Raw genomic sequence first — 14,204 nt, 5'->3', positions numbered from 1 at the left:
ACTAAGAACTCTAAATTTTAGCTGTTTAACTAACTTTAAGGCATTTTTCTCCTTAAGAAACTATAATTGAAAACGAATGCCCATTTAATGGTGCAGCTGTTCTGTGTAGTGGCTGCACAAACAACTCAACAGCTGAAATTATGGAGAAATAATATTTCCTGCATTATGAAATTTAAAAAAATGATTTTGAGAACAAGCTTTAACCATTTTCAAGGTTCCTTGGAGAAGTGGTACATTCCAGGGCTGAAGTAGGGAAAATAAGAGATGAGCCTGGAGCATTGATGTCAAAAAGTAAGGAAGCCCAATAAAGATGTTAAAAAAAAAAAAAAAAAGTAAGGAAGTTCTCGGGCTTCCCTGGTGGCGCAGTGGTTGAGAATCTGCCTGCCAATGCAGGGGACACGGGTGTGAGCCCTGGTCTAGGAAGATCCCACATGCCGCAGAGCAGCTAGGCCCGTGAGCCACAATTACTGAGCCTGCGCGTCTGGAGCCTGTGCTCTGCAACAGGAGAGGCCGCGATAGTGAGAGGCCCGCGTACGGCGATGAAGAGTGGCCCCCGCTTGCCACAACTAGAGAAAGCCCTCGCACAGAAACGAAGACCCAACACAGCCATAAATAAATAAATTAATTTTAAAAAAATAAGGAAGTTCTCAAAAAGCAATGGGGCAGATCGCAAGGGCAAAGGAGCCAACTTAAGGAGGTCCTGATGCCCAAAGGTGCAGCGATTGCAGGAACAAAATAAATAAGGAACCTATAGAATTTAAACATCTATGAGTCCATACTAATATGAACAAATAAGTAAAAAGGTGGGAAGAAAGAATGGCTCTCTTACAGAAAAATTCCAATGAATAAATATATGAGAGAGGGAAACAGTGGATTGCCATTAGAACACCAGGGAATCATTATTTCAGGCAAGGGTTGCCAGTGCATGCTCAAATTCCTAGGCAAAAATTAGAAGAGAAACAGGATATTTGCCTCGTCTCAAGAAGTCTCCCTTAAGATATTTGATTAAAAGGGGGAAAATTATAACTTCAGAGTGAAAAATCACGGCAGACACCAGCTTAAGCAAGTGACATGTCCAATAATAAGACATATGGGCATTATGTGCTCCCTGCCAAGATGTACTGAAAAGCGCACAGCATAATTGTGGTATTCTTGCCCCAAATGCATAAACTCTATCTGATCATGAGAAAACATCAGACAAATCCAAATTGAGAGACACAAAATAACTGACCCATAGTCTCCAAAAGTGTGATGCTGGTGAAAGACAAGGAAAGACTGAGAAACTGTCACAGATTGGAGAGGACCAAATAAAGTCTTTAATTGTGTTGTACTAATGATAATTTCTTAGTTTAATAATTACGTTTATGTAAGATGTTAATATAAAAGCAAGTTGGAAGCGGGTGTATGAAACTGTGTTATTTGTGCTATTTCTGCAATATTTCTGTAAGTTTAAAATTATTTGAAGATAGAAGTTTAACCAAAATGTACATATTTTATATTATTTGTATGCAGGATTTCTATATACGTACTAGAACAAACATGTACTGTTGAACATTAAATCTTTGATTATTTGGTTTAATCGGTTTCTGTTATACTTGTATTAAAATTCCCCACTACGATTGTGGAATTATTAGTTTCTGCTAATAATTCTTTCTGGTTTTGCTTTATGTATTTTGAAGCTGTGTGGTTAGGTGCATACAAGCTCATAGTTTTTCTATTTCATGGAGATTCTGTGTTCCTTTTATCCCTATTAATGCCTTTTGCCTTTAATATTATTTCATCTAATTTTAATATTACTAGAAATTAATTATTAGCATAGTATACTTTTCCAATTCTTTTATTTTCTTCCTTTCTGTATGTTTTTGTTTCATATATATTTCTAGCAAGAAGTTTATAGATGGATTAGATAGTAGTCACAATTTTTATCTTTTTGTATAAAAGTTTAATCTGTTAATATTTATTATAATCACTGATATGTCACAGCTATAAAAATATTTTATTTTGTGTTTTTATCTTTGGCAGTGTTCCACAATATGCATTCTCCCTTTCTTCTGAATGAACAGACCTCTTAGCTGGGCACATGGCTGACTGCAATAAATATTACATGTTCCAGCCACCCTGAAGTTAAGTGTGAGTATGTAACTACATTTTGGCCAATGGGATATAAAGCATACAGCCTTCCAGAGTCTTTATTAGGAGACAGTGGAGGATGTTCTTTCTTCCTCTCCTTCTCCTTCTCCTTCTCCTTCTTCTCCTTCTTCTTCTTCTTCTTCTTCATGCTTCCTTAGACCATGTAGACCAGGACCACATCCCAGAAATGGCTGAATGGTGACTTGAATAGTCTTTCAGGACAGCATTGAACTGTGTGACCAGAGCAGCTCTGGACTTCTTATCTCTGGACACTTATGTGATTAATGTGAGCACAAAATAAACGTCTTCCATATTTAAATCTATATCTGTGTGTGTGTGTCTGTGTGTGTGTGTGTTTCTCATAGCTGAATCCAATCTTAAGAAATCTATCTTTTCCGCTGTAATTTTTCTCCTTCTGTGACTTCTTTGGGGTTGATAATTTTCTATACTCCCTTCTTTTTCTCTGCATGCATGGAGATCTTATTTTTGTCAGCAAACATATTAATTATATAGTTTAAAATAAAGTCTAAAGTTATTTCTACCTTCTCTTAAGCAAGATACAGACCATATTATAGTCAAATAGACACTGGATTTCCCTGTTTCCATTTGGTTATTGTTATCTAGATGCATTGCTGACCAGTAGAAATTTCTGTTATGATAGAAATGTCTGAACTGTCCAGTGGGGTAGTCACATATGGCTGCTGAGAACCTGAAATGTGTTTAGTGTGACTGAGGAAATGAATTTTTAATTTAAATTAATTTAAAATTATGTTTTAAGAGCTACATTTGACTAGTAGCTGAAATATCTGACTATGCAGGTAGAGTTTTAATTATCGTTTTATCTCCATCGTTTAAACAAAAGATGAGTCAAGACATATCTAAGCTGTACTCTCTGCCTGGGAGTCCTGTCTCTCTTCTGCTATGACAATCCTATACATTTCCAGGTCTACCTTAAATCCCATTATCATTCAGTACTTACCCTCCTTTCCTCACAGAGTCACAAAATATTCTATCTCAAATCATCTAATCTAAGCCCTTTATTTGACAGAAGGGGAAAAATAGACTAAGTGAGTTAAATCAGGATTATTAACTTTAACTAGTTTTCTGTGACATTTCATACTCTGTCCTGGCTTTTGAAAAGTTAATTTCAACGTTCTTGTATACTATGACTACACTAAATATTGCCCATAATAACTGTATATTGATTAAGGATTAGAAATATTCTTTTTTTGTATTGAGAAATTTTTATGGTATGTTATTCTATAAATCTGATAAGAAGTGCTTAATTGTACCATATATTAATGGTGGTAGTATTTTAATCCTGATTTGAAAATATCCAAATAGTAAAGTAAATAGACATCATTCTCAACATAAGTTTAAAGTGATCTTATAAATACAAGGTGCTAGTAGCTATTACATATCTGCATTCATATTTTCATTTGTTATGATAATCTGTCATAAAATATTGTAATGTCCAATTTAAGTGAAAAAAGGCAAAATACATACCAACTTTAAAGACTTAGTTTATATTATTTATTACTAGTCCCACTAAAAAAATTAATAATATGACAGACTCTATGGAGTCTAAAAACATTAAGATGACTGAAAAATTAGCATTTTTTGGTGTTAGAGCATATAAAGGTTTATGTCTAAGCATCCTGAAATGCTGACAAAGAAACTTTTTTTAGGCAACGAAAAGTGCTGCATGGTGATTTTTACATTTAAAAATAAAGGGAGTAAGAAGTAAAACCTTTAAAAAATTTAAATCTCATTAGACTAGAATAGAAATTTAGACCTCAAAGAGACCTTAGAAATAATCAAATCCAATCCCTTCACTTGTAATGACACTGAATGTTAAGGAAGTTAACTAACTTCTCTTAGAAAACACAGCAAATTAACCAGAACCAGAGCTACAAGTGAGGTCTGCGGTTCCCTGTCAGGTATGCTTTCCACTAAACCAGGCTGTGTCTTTAGACATCATGTTTGTTGAGAATGTATTTTAAAGACTATGAGATGATACTTTTACTACAAGATTCATTCTACAGGAAAGTTCATGTATCTTTGGCTTAACTTGTAGGATAGAATGGAGTGTATAGCATTTCTACGTCATTATTCCTATGGGCTAAATGACCTCTTTGCTGTCACTTATCAAAGATGAAAGGAAGAAGTATTATCATGAACTAAATACCTCGTCCTCAACATTTCCCCACTTTCTACTTTAATGATAATAACCATTATTATGACTGATTATGCCTGTCGTCATCAACTGATATAGAATTCTTCGTGAGAAGGCTTATTCGCTTAATGAGATTTTATTAAGCATCTATTTACTACTAAACAGAAACTGTGCTAGGCACTGGAGTGTCCAGTGAAATAAAATGAAGACCTATGACCTTCATGCAGGATACATCCTGTAGTAAAAGCGATCCTTACATATTCTTTATGTTTGCAGCAAATATAATGTCTAGAAACACAGAGTAATCAAGAGAATCGATAGAGTTAAAAGACATAAAGATCTTAAGTAAAGTAGAACAGAAAAGTATTGATTGGTTGGGCAAATAAAAGTTATTGATAACCTTCGTGATTTGAAGGATAAGGTGAAACGATGGAATAAATTCTGAGGAAATTACAGTGGCAGCATTGAGTGCTCAGCTGAGAATGGAAACTGAAGCTAGAAGGCAGTTGATGGTTTGCAAGAAGAAAGTGGCCCAGGGATTGAAAGTCTCACTGTAGGTGAAGAACAGCCAAAGCAACAGTTAGAAAGTGAGTGCTCTGGGGACTTCTCTGGTGGCGCAGTGGTTGGGAGTCTGCCTGCCGATGCAGGGGACACGGGTTCGTGCCCCGGTCCGGGAAGATCCCACATGCCACGGAGCGGCTGGGCCCGTGAGCCATGGCCACTGAGCCTGCGCGTCTGGAGCCTGTGCTCTGTAACGGGAGAGGCCACAACAGTGAGAGGCCTGCGTACCGCAAAAAAAAAAAAAAAAAAAAAAAAGGAAGTGAGTGCTCTGGAAATGTGACTGGGTCAGAGGGAAGGAGCCATCCTGCAGTTTAGATTTTCCAGGGATGATAAGATGTATTAGTGAGTGTTCTCCAGAGAATAATAGGATATAGATCTGTATGTATCTGATTGAGAGAGAGTTAAGAAGAGAGCAGACACTATGGACTGAATTGTGTCCCTTCCCCAAATTCATATGTTATGTTGAAGCCCTAACCTCCAATGTTATGATATTTAGAGATGGGGCTTTTGGGAGACGATTAAATTTAAATGAGGTCATGAGGGTAGGGCCCTCATGATGGGATTAGTGCCCTTATTAGAAGCAACTCTAGACAGCTTGCTCTCTTCCTCTCCATCATGGGAGGACACAGCAAGCAGGCACCATCTGCAAGCCAGGAGGAGATTCTTCACCAGGAACCAAACCCTGCTAGGACCTGGATCTTGAACTTCCAGCCTCCAGAACTGTCAGAATTACATTTCTGTTGTTTAAGTCACAGCCTATGGTGTTTTGTTATGGTTGCCTGAGTAGACAGAGAGAAGGAGTTGAGAGCGTGTGTGTGTGTGTGTGTGTGTGTGTGTGCGCGCGTGTGTGTGTACGGGTGGGGGGGTGTTGAAGGAATTGGCTCATGCAACTGTAAGTCTTGCAAGTGTGAACTATGTAGTTCAGGACAGTGGGCTGGACACTAAGGTGAAAGTTGGTGTCACAGTGTTGAGTCTGAATTTCACAGGGCAGGAAGGCAGGCCAGAAGCACAAGCAGGATTGGATGCTGTGGTCTTGAAGTGGGATTGGGGCGGGTTGTAGAAGTGAAAACAAAACATCTGCCTTTGGAGTTGACAGTGAGCACATGGAGAGCTACACTATTGGGTAATTCATCCACAGAAGTCACCCATTTGGTGGTGACATTAGGTACATGATGTAACTAATGTACCTTTCTTATTCTTAGAACACATTCATAATCTTTTTGCATTCTATCTCTTCAATGGTCCAAAATGCAACACGAAGACTGCATAGCTGGTGACACTTCCAATGTGTCTTCAGCTTAGTAACTTGGCTATATTTTTTTCATCTGCAATTACAATTTTAATATTTTCACACATCTTTTTCATTGTGGCCTAACAGTAGATTATTTTCTACAAAATACATGTACTATTGCAACTACTGTCATTTTAAATTTACTGAGTGGTTAGGAAATATCATGTTATTACATATAATCAGCCTCACGTTCCAATGATCAACTTCTGATTTTAAAGAGAATTTGGCTTTAGTATCTGTGCTATAAAAACTCAAAGACAAAAGCAATGCACAGACGGTTATGTAGAGGGAGCCCCTGCTTCGTATTTGCAAATCCATAGATACAACATATGCATTTTTTTGCAACTTGAACATAATTAAGCTGAGTGGAAGCCATTCATTTGTACTATAGTAATACTGTTCTACATTTAAATACAGAAAGACTCTTAGCTCTGATTCCAGGTTGACAATAACTTTACTTGTGAAAAATATAATAGTTAATCCAAGAGAATTAAGTGTGTAAATCTTATCGATGATAAAAATATAAAGTTAAATTCTTTTCAGAGCAATTGAAGGAATGCAGTATTACTATTAAGATGTTGATTCTTTTCTATTGTATATAAGTTTTAGTAAAAATATAGTGATCCAAGCATACCTTCTCATCAGCTCTATACTTGAAACAATCCAGTTAACCTTCATGCAACGGGGACATTTTTACTTTACATATTAACTTATAAATACTGGTTTAAAGTTCATGAAACCAGAGGATTTTCTAAAACATGCCTACTGGATATTACACCATAGATTCACATTTCAGCTCAAAGAAAAAAGATAAAAAGGTCTCATATGTTTTGTGAAAATCCCATTCTGGAAAGAAAAAAAAAAATCAAAGATTGGTTGATTATAAATCGATTTTATGGGGTATAAGGAATTCCTTACCTTCACAACTCTTCACTCTCCGCCTATTTAACCTCCACCTTCTGGGGCTCAAATGCCTGAAGTGAAAGAAATGAAGATACAGGTCCAACAACAGAAGCTCATTTTGAATATTTCAATGTTATCTCCTTTTTACCGTAGCTCTGTGGATGACCTTAGGTGTGTTGCTTGCACCTATACAGGGCATGTTAAAGAAATTACATTCCTCTCCTCCTTGATACACTTTTATAGTGCTATTAATGAATTAGCCTTCTGGTACTTTAAATGTATTTTAAAAGTTTTATGTGCTGTGTTTATTGCAAATCTTCTGGTACACTGGAAAAGTATATGCCAGTATCTTTATAATCTTCCTTTGAAATTCTCTCATATCTATCAAGTAAATGACTAAATTAGCAGATAAATACATTACATACATTGTTACTGCCTCTGTGCTCAAGTCACCAGAGGCAAATGGTCATGAATGACTAATTCATGCCCTGGGGCTTCTTATCACCCCATGACGGATAATGTGAGTCTCTAAATTCAAATTAATCTCAACAGCTTTCTGATAGCATATTTTCCTTTTACATTTATGAAATATATTTGTGATAGATAAACAAATGCAGATTAGGAGGATGTATGACAAGATACCAGAAACCTGGCTTCATTTATTTTTTTTTCACGTACGACTTAGCATTTTGAAAGTGTTTGCCTCCTTTACCTCTGTGTCCCTTGTCAACATTTGGAGACAGCCAGTGTGCACTGTCATTTCTTTTACTTAATAAGTGTACTTGTGAGTATTTCAACATTTTCTCATCAAGCAAGTGTAAATGTTAAGAGCAACCCTGCAGCTTCAAATCACTGCTGAGCTGCAGGATTTAACTGGATGAAAATATGAAAGAGTGTGGAAATGTTGATATTTCCTTGAATGTTTTCCTTGAGAAAACATTGGAAGTTACAAGTTCTAAGGTTTGATTTACTTATGTTTCCAAGTTATTCGTCCAGCAAGAGTTATCACATTTATTTGCTCTTCACTTTTACATGTCCTTCTTTATTAACAGAAAATGTCAACATAAATTAATTTCTAATTTCATACTATTAAGATGAGGGTTCTTTAAAATGTTTTGTAATATTTGCTCAAATTCTAAATATATTGAGATCTGCTAATTGACTCTGAATTGATCAAATCAATTTCTGTCTTCTAATATAGATCAGGACACGATAGTGATTATGCTTCATTTGTTTTTCATTGTGTTCTTGTTCTTGTGTACACGGTCATCAAAGATCGTTTACTGCACCGGAGTGGAAATTCCGATCAATCTCTTTAACGGTGACATTGCAAGAAGAGCTATCCAGTAAGGTCACTTTGAAAGGGAGCCGTGGCTGAGTCTGGTTGACACTGTAAAGTGGTTCTTAACAAAACCATTCAGTACAGCTGGACAGACATTCATTCAAATTAGTTCATATATCAATCAGAGCTATTAAAATTATAAGTGACAAAATTCAACTCAAACATGCTTAGTCAAAAATGGAAAAGGAACGTTTCACATGCCTAGAAAGGCCAGCAGCAGAGAGGTGTCCAGCATGACTGGTTGCAGATCAGGTGAGGTCAGCAGACTATTCCATTCCCACTTCTAGGCCCTGCTTTGTCTGTGCTGGCTTCATTCTTGGGCTCCACATCAGGGTCTCTGGGAGCACCCAGCTCCCATCACTCTTACTGGTAGCAACTGCATTCAAAAATAGCATATTTCTCTCTCCAAAGTCCCATTAAAAAATCCTTAGCTTGACAGTCATTGGCCTGAGTTGGGTGATAAACTCATTCCTGAATTAATCTCTGGGGATAGGGGCTGTGATAAATTTAAACTCGGTCACATGCTCTTGTCTGGTTCCAGGGGCTAGATAAGCCTTCCCTAAACCATGTGCACTGAGTATGGATGGAAGGGGGTGAGGCGCAAGGTCTAAATTATACCCAATATAATGTGCTGCCTTGACGTCTGAAGCCAGGTGGGCCTTGAATAGCTGGACCACAAGGTCCCGTCCACATTCTGCTCTGCAGAGAAGGTCACCTAGCCAAACAAGCTTCCTCTCAAGAGGACCAGGTACAGTGCCTGCTTATCCCTGAGTCATGGATTTCAGTTCCCTACCAGCCTGTGGAATTATTCAAACAAGTTAATCACATCCTTCTGCGGGAGTGAGGGGCACTCCACCCTCTTGATACTACAAAGCCACAAAGCCTGTCTTGCACAGTCCCTGGTTGTTCACTCTGTTCCCAGGTGCAGCCTCCACGTGGTCCTGTGTGGCCTGCAGTGTCCTCCTCCCACTGGCTGTGTGTATACGTGACTAAGGAACTGTTGTCGATCTCCTCTGACCAGTGTCGGGTGTCCTGTGTTTGGCCATCCCCATAAGGGATCCTCCCTCACTAATGTGAATAAGAGGCGATTAAAACAGGAAGATTCCTCTAAAAATCAGGGGTTACTCACACATAAGGATGAATGAATGCTGAGGGTAGGTTCACAAGCCACTAACGTTAATCTTAGTTTTGATCCACAAGTCCACGCATGTTCTCTGCACCTGGAACTCCTGGTAGGAAGAGAGAATAAAACTAACAGATCTTCCCAGAGAACTTGAGAACGACACCATTTCAATTTAGAACCCCTTGCCCGAAGCAGGTCAGGATTATAGCGTAAAGAGAACCGGGACTGATTTTCTTAGCTGGTGAAGCACTGCGTGTTATTATCGCTTCTATTTTTTGGAAATTCACTGCACTAAGTAACACTTTAAGGCTCCAATAAGCCCTGTAGTAAAAACATCTAATCAATATTTTATATCAAGAATTTCTCAGACATATTTGCACAGTATATTTTCATATCATCTATTAATACTTAATGAAAATATTTAATAAGATATAACACTGTTGGGGAATGCTGATATAGTCTTCATCTCTGGAATGTTATATTTTTTAATAATTTGTTTAGAATACCATGGGAATATCTTAAATCTTAATAATCCTACTGAATATAGTCATTACAAGTGAATATTGTGAGAATTATTTATGTGGTCCTAACCTTAAGAGATCTATGTTAGAAGGATGATTAGACTTAGATACTTAACTATTAGACTTAGATATTCAACTATTTAAGTTGAATTTCAGTTCTTTCATTCATTTCTCTAGATTAAATCCTTTACAGGCTGTTTCTCCCTTAATTTAATTTCGGAATATAAATCCAATTGTTATAAAACCAAAAAAACTATCAAGATAGTTATCTCTCTTTTTATCGTAAACCCATGGGGGGAAAATAAGATTAACCTTAGACTTTCTGACCTAAAATACCAATATATTTTAAAAGACTAATATTTCAAATACTAATTTCTTTTTTGAGAAAACTATGAAAAAACCCACTTCTAATATTTGTCTTCTGTGGCCTTCACCACACTCCTGAAAGAGCATATTAAAAATAACATGTGATGCAAGTTATGATGAATGGTTCAAACAAATTTTCTGCACACTTCGTTACACAACAAGGAATCAATTATGCCAATAAAAACAACAGTAACCCACAACCCATGATCAAGTGGTTGTGATTTTAAGTATATTTCATTTTTATTTGCACATCCAACTAACAACTATGTAAACAGTCTGAGTTTTATCTTTGTTATCTTTAATCTATACCATATAATTATGCAGAATTTGGGGTAATCTTTTTCTGGAAAAATGTGACTGGCTCTCAGTGAGGAAGACGGTTTTATTTCTTACAATAAAGCAATCATGATAGTTTAGATATAACAGGGAAATACCTGTTAATAAGGTAATTATTGCTGTTTTTGAAACAGTGTTACCTTAAAATGAGTAAAGAAGGTAAAGAAATGTATTTTTAAGTCTTATAAAAGGCATAATCAGAAAAATTTTGATGGTTTAAAAATAAAATATCTTAGATGCAAAGGAGATTAACTGCATTCATTAGCAAAGTATTCTGACATGGGGGGCAATGTATGAGGATTTGGGGGATGTTTCATATAAAATATGAAAATATTCCAACTTAGTAAAATCTCACATGATTCTCCTAGGTCCAGAAAATTTATTTTTGAAATTTCTATTTCTATTTTTGGGGGGGAAAACATGTTTAAATCCTCTCCAGTTCTACACTGACAATATAGACATGAGCAAGGTATAGCGACAAATAAAGTGGCACTTGCAAAAACTCCCATGCTCTTTCTCCTGTTCTAAATGATTTTTTGGATTTATATACATGATACAAACCCTCTTGAAATATAAACAGATGACCAACTCTGTATCTATAACTTTGGACCATTGGGACAAGTGTGTGTGTGTGTGTGTGTGTGTGTGTGTGTGTGTGTGTAAATTTAGTCCCCAGTCCTCTTGACAAGGGAAGCCTGGGTGTTAATGTACAGGTGGCTGTATTTCTCCTCAGCACCTGCCACAGTTGTAAATGTGTGATGATTTGTGTATGTTCGTTATTGTCTGTCTCTCCCTCTAGACTCTTACTCAAAGGACAGGCAGCAGTACTGAAGCACTGGCAAATACAACAGAGACATAAATCCATACCATACATGTAAAATACACATGTAAAATACATGTACTTTTTATTGCTGCAGTAGCAAATTATCTAAAATTTACCTCTTAAAACAACACAGATTTATAGCTCTATAGGTCAGAAGTCTCACTGGGCTAAAATCGACGTGTTAGCCAGGCTGTGTTCTCTCTGGAGGCTCTCGGGGAGGACTTATTTCCTTGTCTTTTCAAGCTTTTAGAGGCTCTTGCCTTCATTGGCTCCTGGCCCTTCCTCCATCTTCAAAGCCAGCTGTGTAGCATCTGCCCATCTCCCTCGGACTGACACTCTCGACTCCCTCACATAAGGATCCTTGTGATTCCTTAGAAGCAAGACTTTATATAGTTATAAACTATAAGTATAGTTTTATAGAACTATATAGTTCTATATATATAGTTATATATATAGTTATATAGAACTATAGTTATATAGTTCCTATTTTCCATTTATTCATCCATCCATTCATTCAATAGTCATTGAGTGCCTATGTGTGTTGGTCCCTGTACCCTTGGAATATAAAACATGAACAAGGCATCTAACCTAATCTCAAAGAAACTACTGTCTAATAAGACGAAACCATAAATAAATCACTGTAATACATTCTAGTAAATGCAGTGATGGAAATGTGCATGACGTATTACGTGAGTACTGAGAACAGAGATCTAGCTGGGAGTGGTGTAAACTTTGATTAGCAAAGGCTCCTTGAGTTGCTGACAGTTGAGACTTTACAATGAGAAAGAGTTAACTAGGAATATACAGGAACTGCTAGAGCCAAACCTCAACATTCCTTGAGGACTAGAGATATATTTTCAATTCAACTCAACAAACACTTATCGAACTGTGATGCATGTTAAGGAGAAGTACGATGACCTAGGAGAACGTTTAATACCGATACTTCCTCTTGTCAAGGGGATTAGGGAGAGCCTCGCTGAGGAAGTTACAGACATTAAACATGTAATTACAAGTGTGATGAGTGCTACAGAGCAATGCTATGGTGATGCAGGGAAAAATAATTTAACCCAGTCAAGAGGGTCAGGGACTGCCACACTAAGAAATCAATGTTTAAACTGAGACCTGAGCGATCAGTAGCATTTAACAAGGCTAGGAAGAAGAGCTGGGTGCTGGAAGAAGAGTTAGGAAGCTGTTACAGCATCCAGACAAGATCCTGACTTGGGCTAATGGTGTCAGTGGTCAATTTATTCAAGAAATATTTAGGACACACGGTATTTATTAAGTTCCTCTTACGCTGAAGGCGCTATGCTAAATTCTGGAGCGACTATAATGAATGGCACAATGCTAAATACTTTCAAACTGATTCATGTTTGAGACCTAGAGTGAGCAAGACACAGAGACATGGGCTAGATCACCAAAGTTTTATACACCATGTGTCATTCTGGTGTCTCAAACAAGAGTACTTGGACACTGTGGCATTTGCATTTTACTTGTCATCTAGTGCCTGTTTGGAAGATGAATTAGAGGGTGATAAGATTATAGATGGGAATAGATGTAAAAGAGGCCACTGAAGTAGTTCAGGTAAATGATGGTGGGACCTGAACTCGTACTAGGAGATACAGAAAAGAAGAAACACACATGAGAAACACTTGAGAGGTGAAATTAGAATTGATGGTTGATAGAGGTAGAGAGAAAAAAAAGCAAGAGTCAAATATGAAACCCCAGTTTCTAATATCAAGGGCTGAGAATGATAAAGGGAGTCTAGGGACAGAGTAAGCACCCCAGCACTGCTTGTCAATGACCAACACATAACTACAGCCTGGATTATCCTGCCAACCTAAAGCCAAGTATAATCCTGCTTTAATCTTCCCCCGTTTTCCCACATGATGAACACAAGTTTTTACTTTTTATTCGAACCATTGGTGATAATTGTTTCGCTGTCAGTTTTTTTCTGACGCTTCAAATGATGGGGGTGGAGGGAATCCCGGAAAGACAATGTTCTGGGAGAAAATCTGTTATTAGTGGATGCATTTTTTTGTAGTCAATACACTTTCTCCCCTGAGTATAAATTGTTCACTCCTCTGAGCATTGGAAGAACAGCTACTGAAGAGTTGTTTATTTTTATATGAATAGCTTTCAGGCGAACTGTTTACTGATATTGATCAAATTACAGTGAAAACCACACCAGCACTCTTCCCACAGCGCCATTATTCTCTCCTGGTCACCACCCAAGCAAAACTATATTCTGGGTAAAAAGGAAGAAATACATGAAACATACCCTCTGGAGACCAACAACAAATAATAACAAAATTACTTCCAAATCCCAGACTCAGCGCCGTATAATACAACTCACATCCTTCAGATTTCCAGCACCTTACTGGTTATTGTTGACTGTGTTTTGTCACACATCTATCTTGTGACACATCAAACTTTGAGGTCGCAATTTTTGACTTTATTTTATAAAAGAGGTGACTTTAATTTTGCAATAATGTAATAAGTATTATTGGTATTGACATGGAGAAAGAACTGCAGATAGGAATCTCAATAATGAAAAAGAAATACCCTTCATAGACGTGTCTTATGTTGTTTCTCATGCCATTTCTTCTAAAAATTGTATTTTTGTTTGGCTATG

At 37.1% G+C, this 14,204-nt stretch overlaps 1 protein-coding gene across 2 annotated transcripts in view; it reads right to left on the bottom strand.

Moving 5' to 3' along the window:
- NEIL3 (nei like DNA glycosylase 3) overlaps nt 1–14,204 on the bottom strand; it is a gene marked incomplete at its 5' end in the record, with an annotated part of 176,862 nt that overhangs the window by 147,427 nt on the left and 15,231 nt on the right. For both annotated transcript variants that reach the window (XM_079909020.1, XM_079909021.1), the window contains 2 exons: nt 7,077–7,132; nt 9,533–9,632. The remainder of the gene's footprint in view (nt 1–7,076; nt 7,133–9,532; nt 9,633–14,204) is intronic.

This window comes from Stenella coeruleoalba (genome assembly GCF_951394435.1).
Source record: "Stenella coeruleoalba genome assembly, chromosome: 21".
In the NCBI taxonomy this organism is placed as follows: Eukaryota; Metazoa; Chordata; class Mammalia; order Artiodactyla; family Delphinidae; genus Stenella; species Stenella coeruleoalba.
Note: the sequence above shows the minus strand (reverse complement) of the source record. Positions and strands in the feature narration are given on the sequence as shown.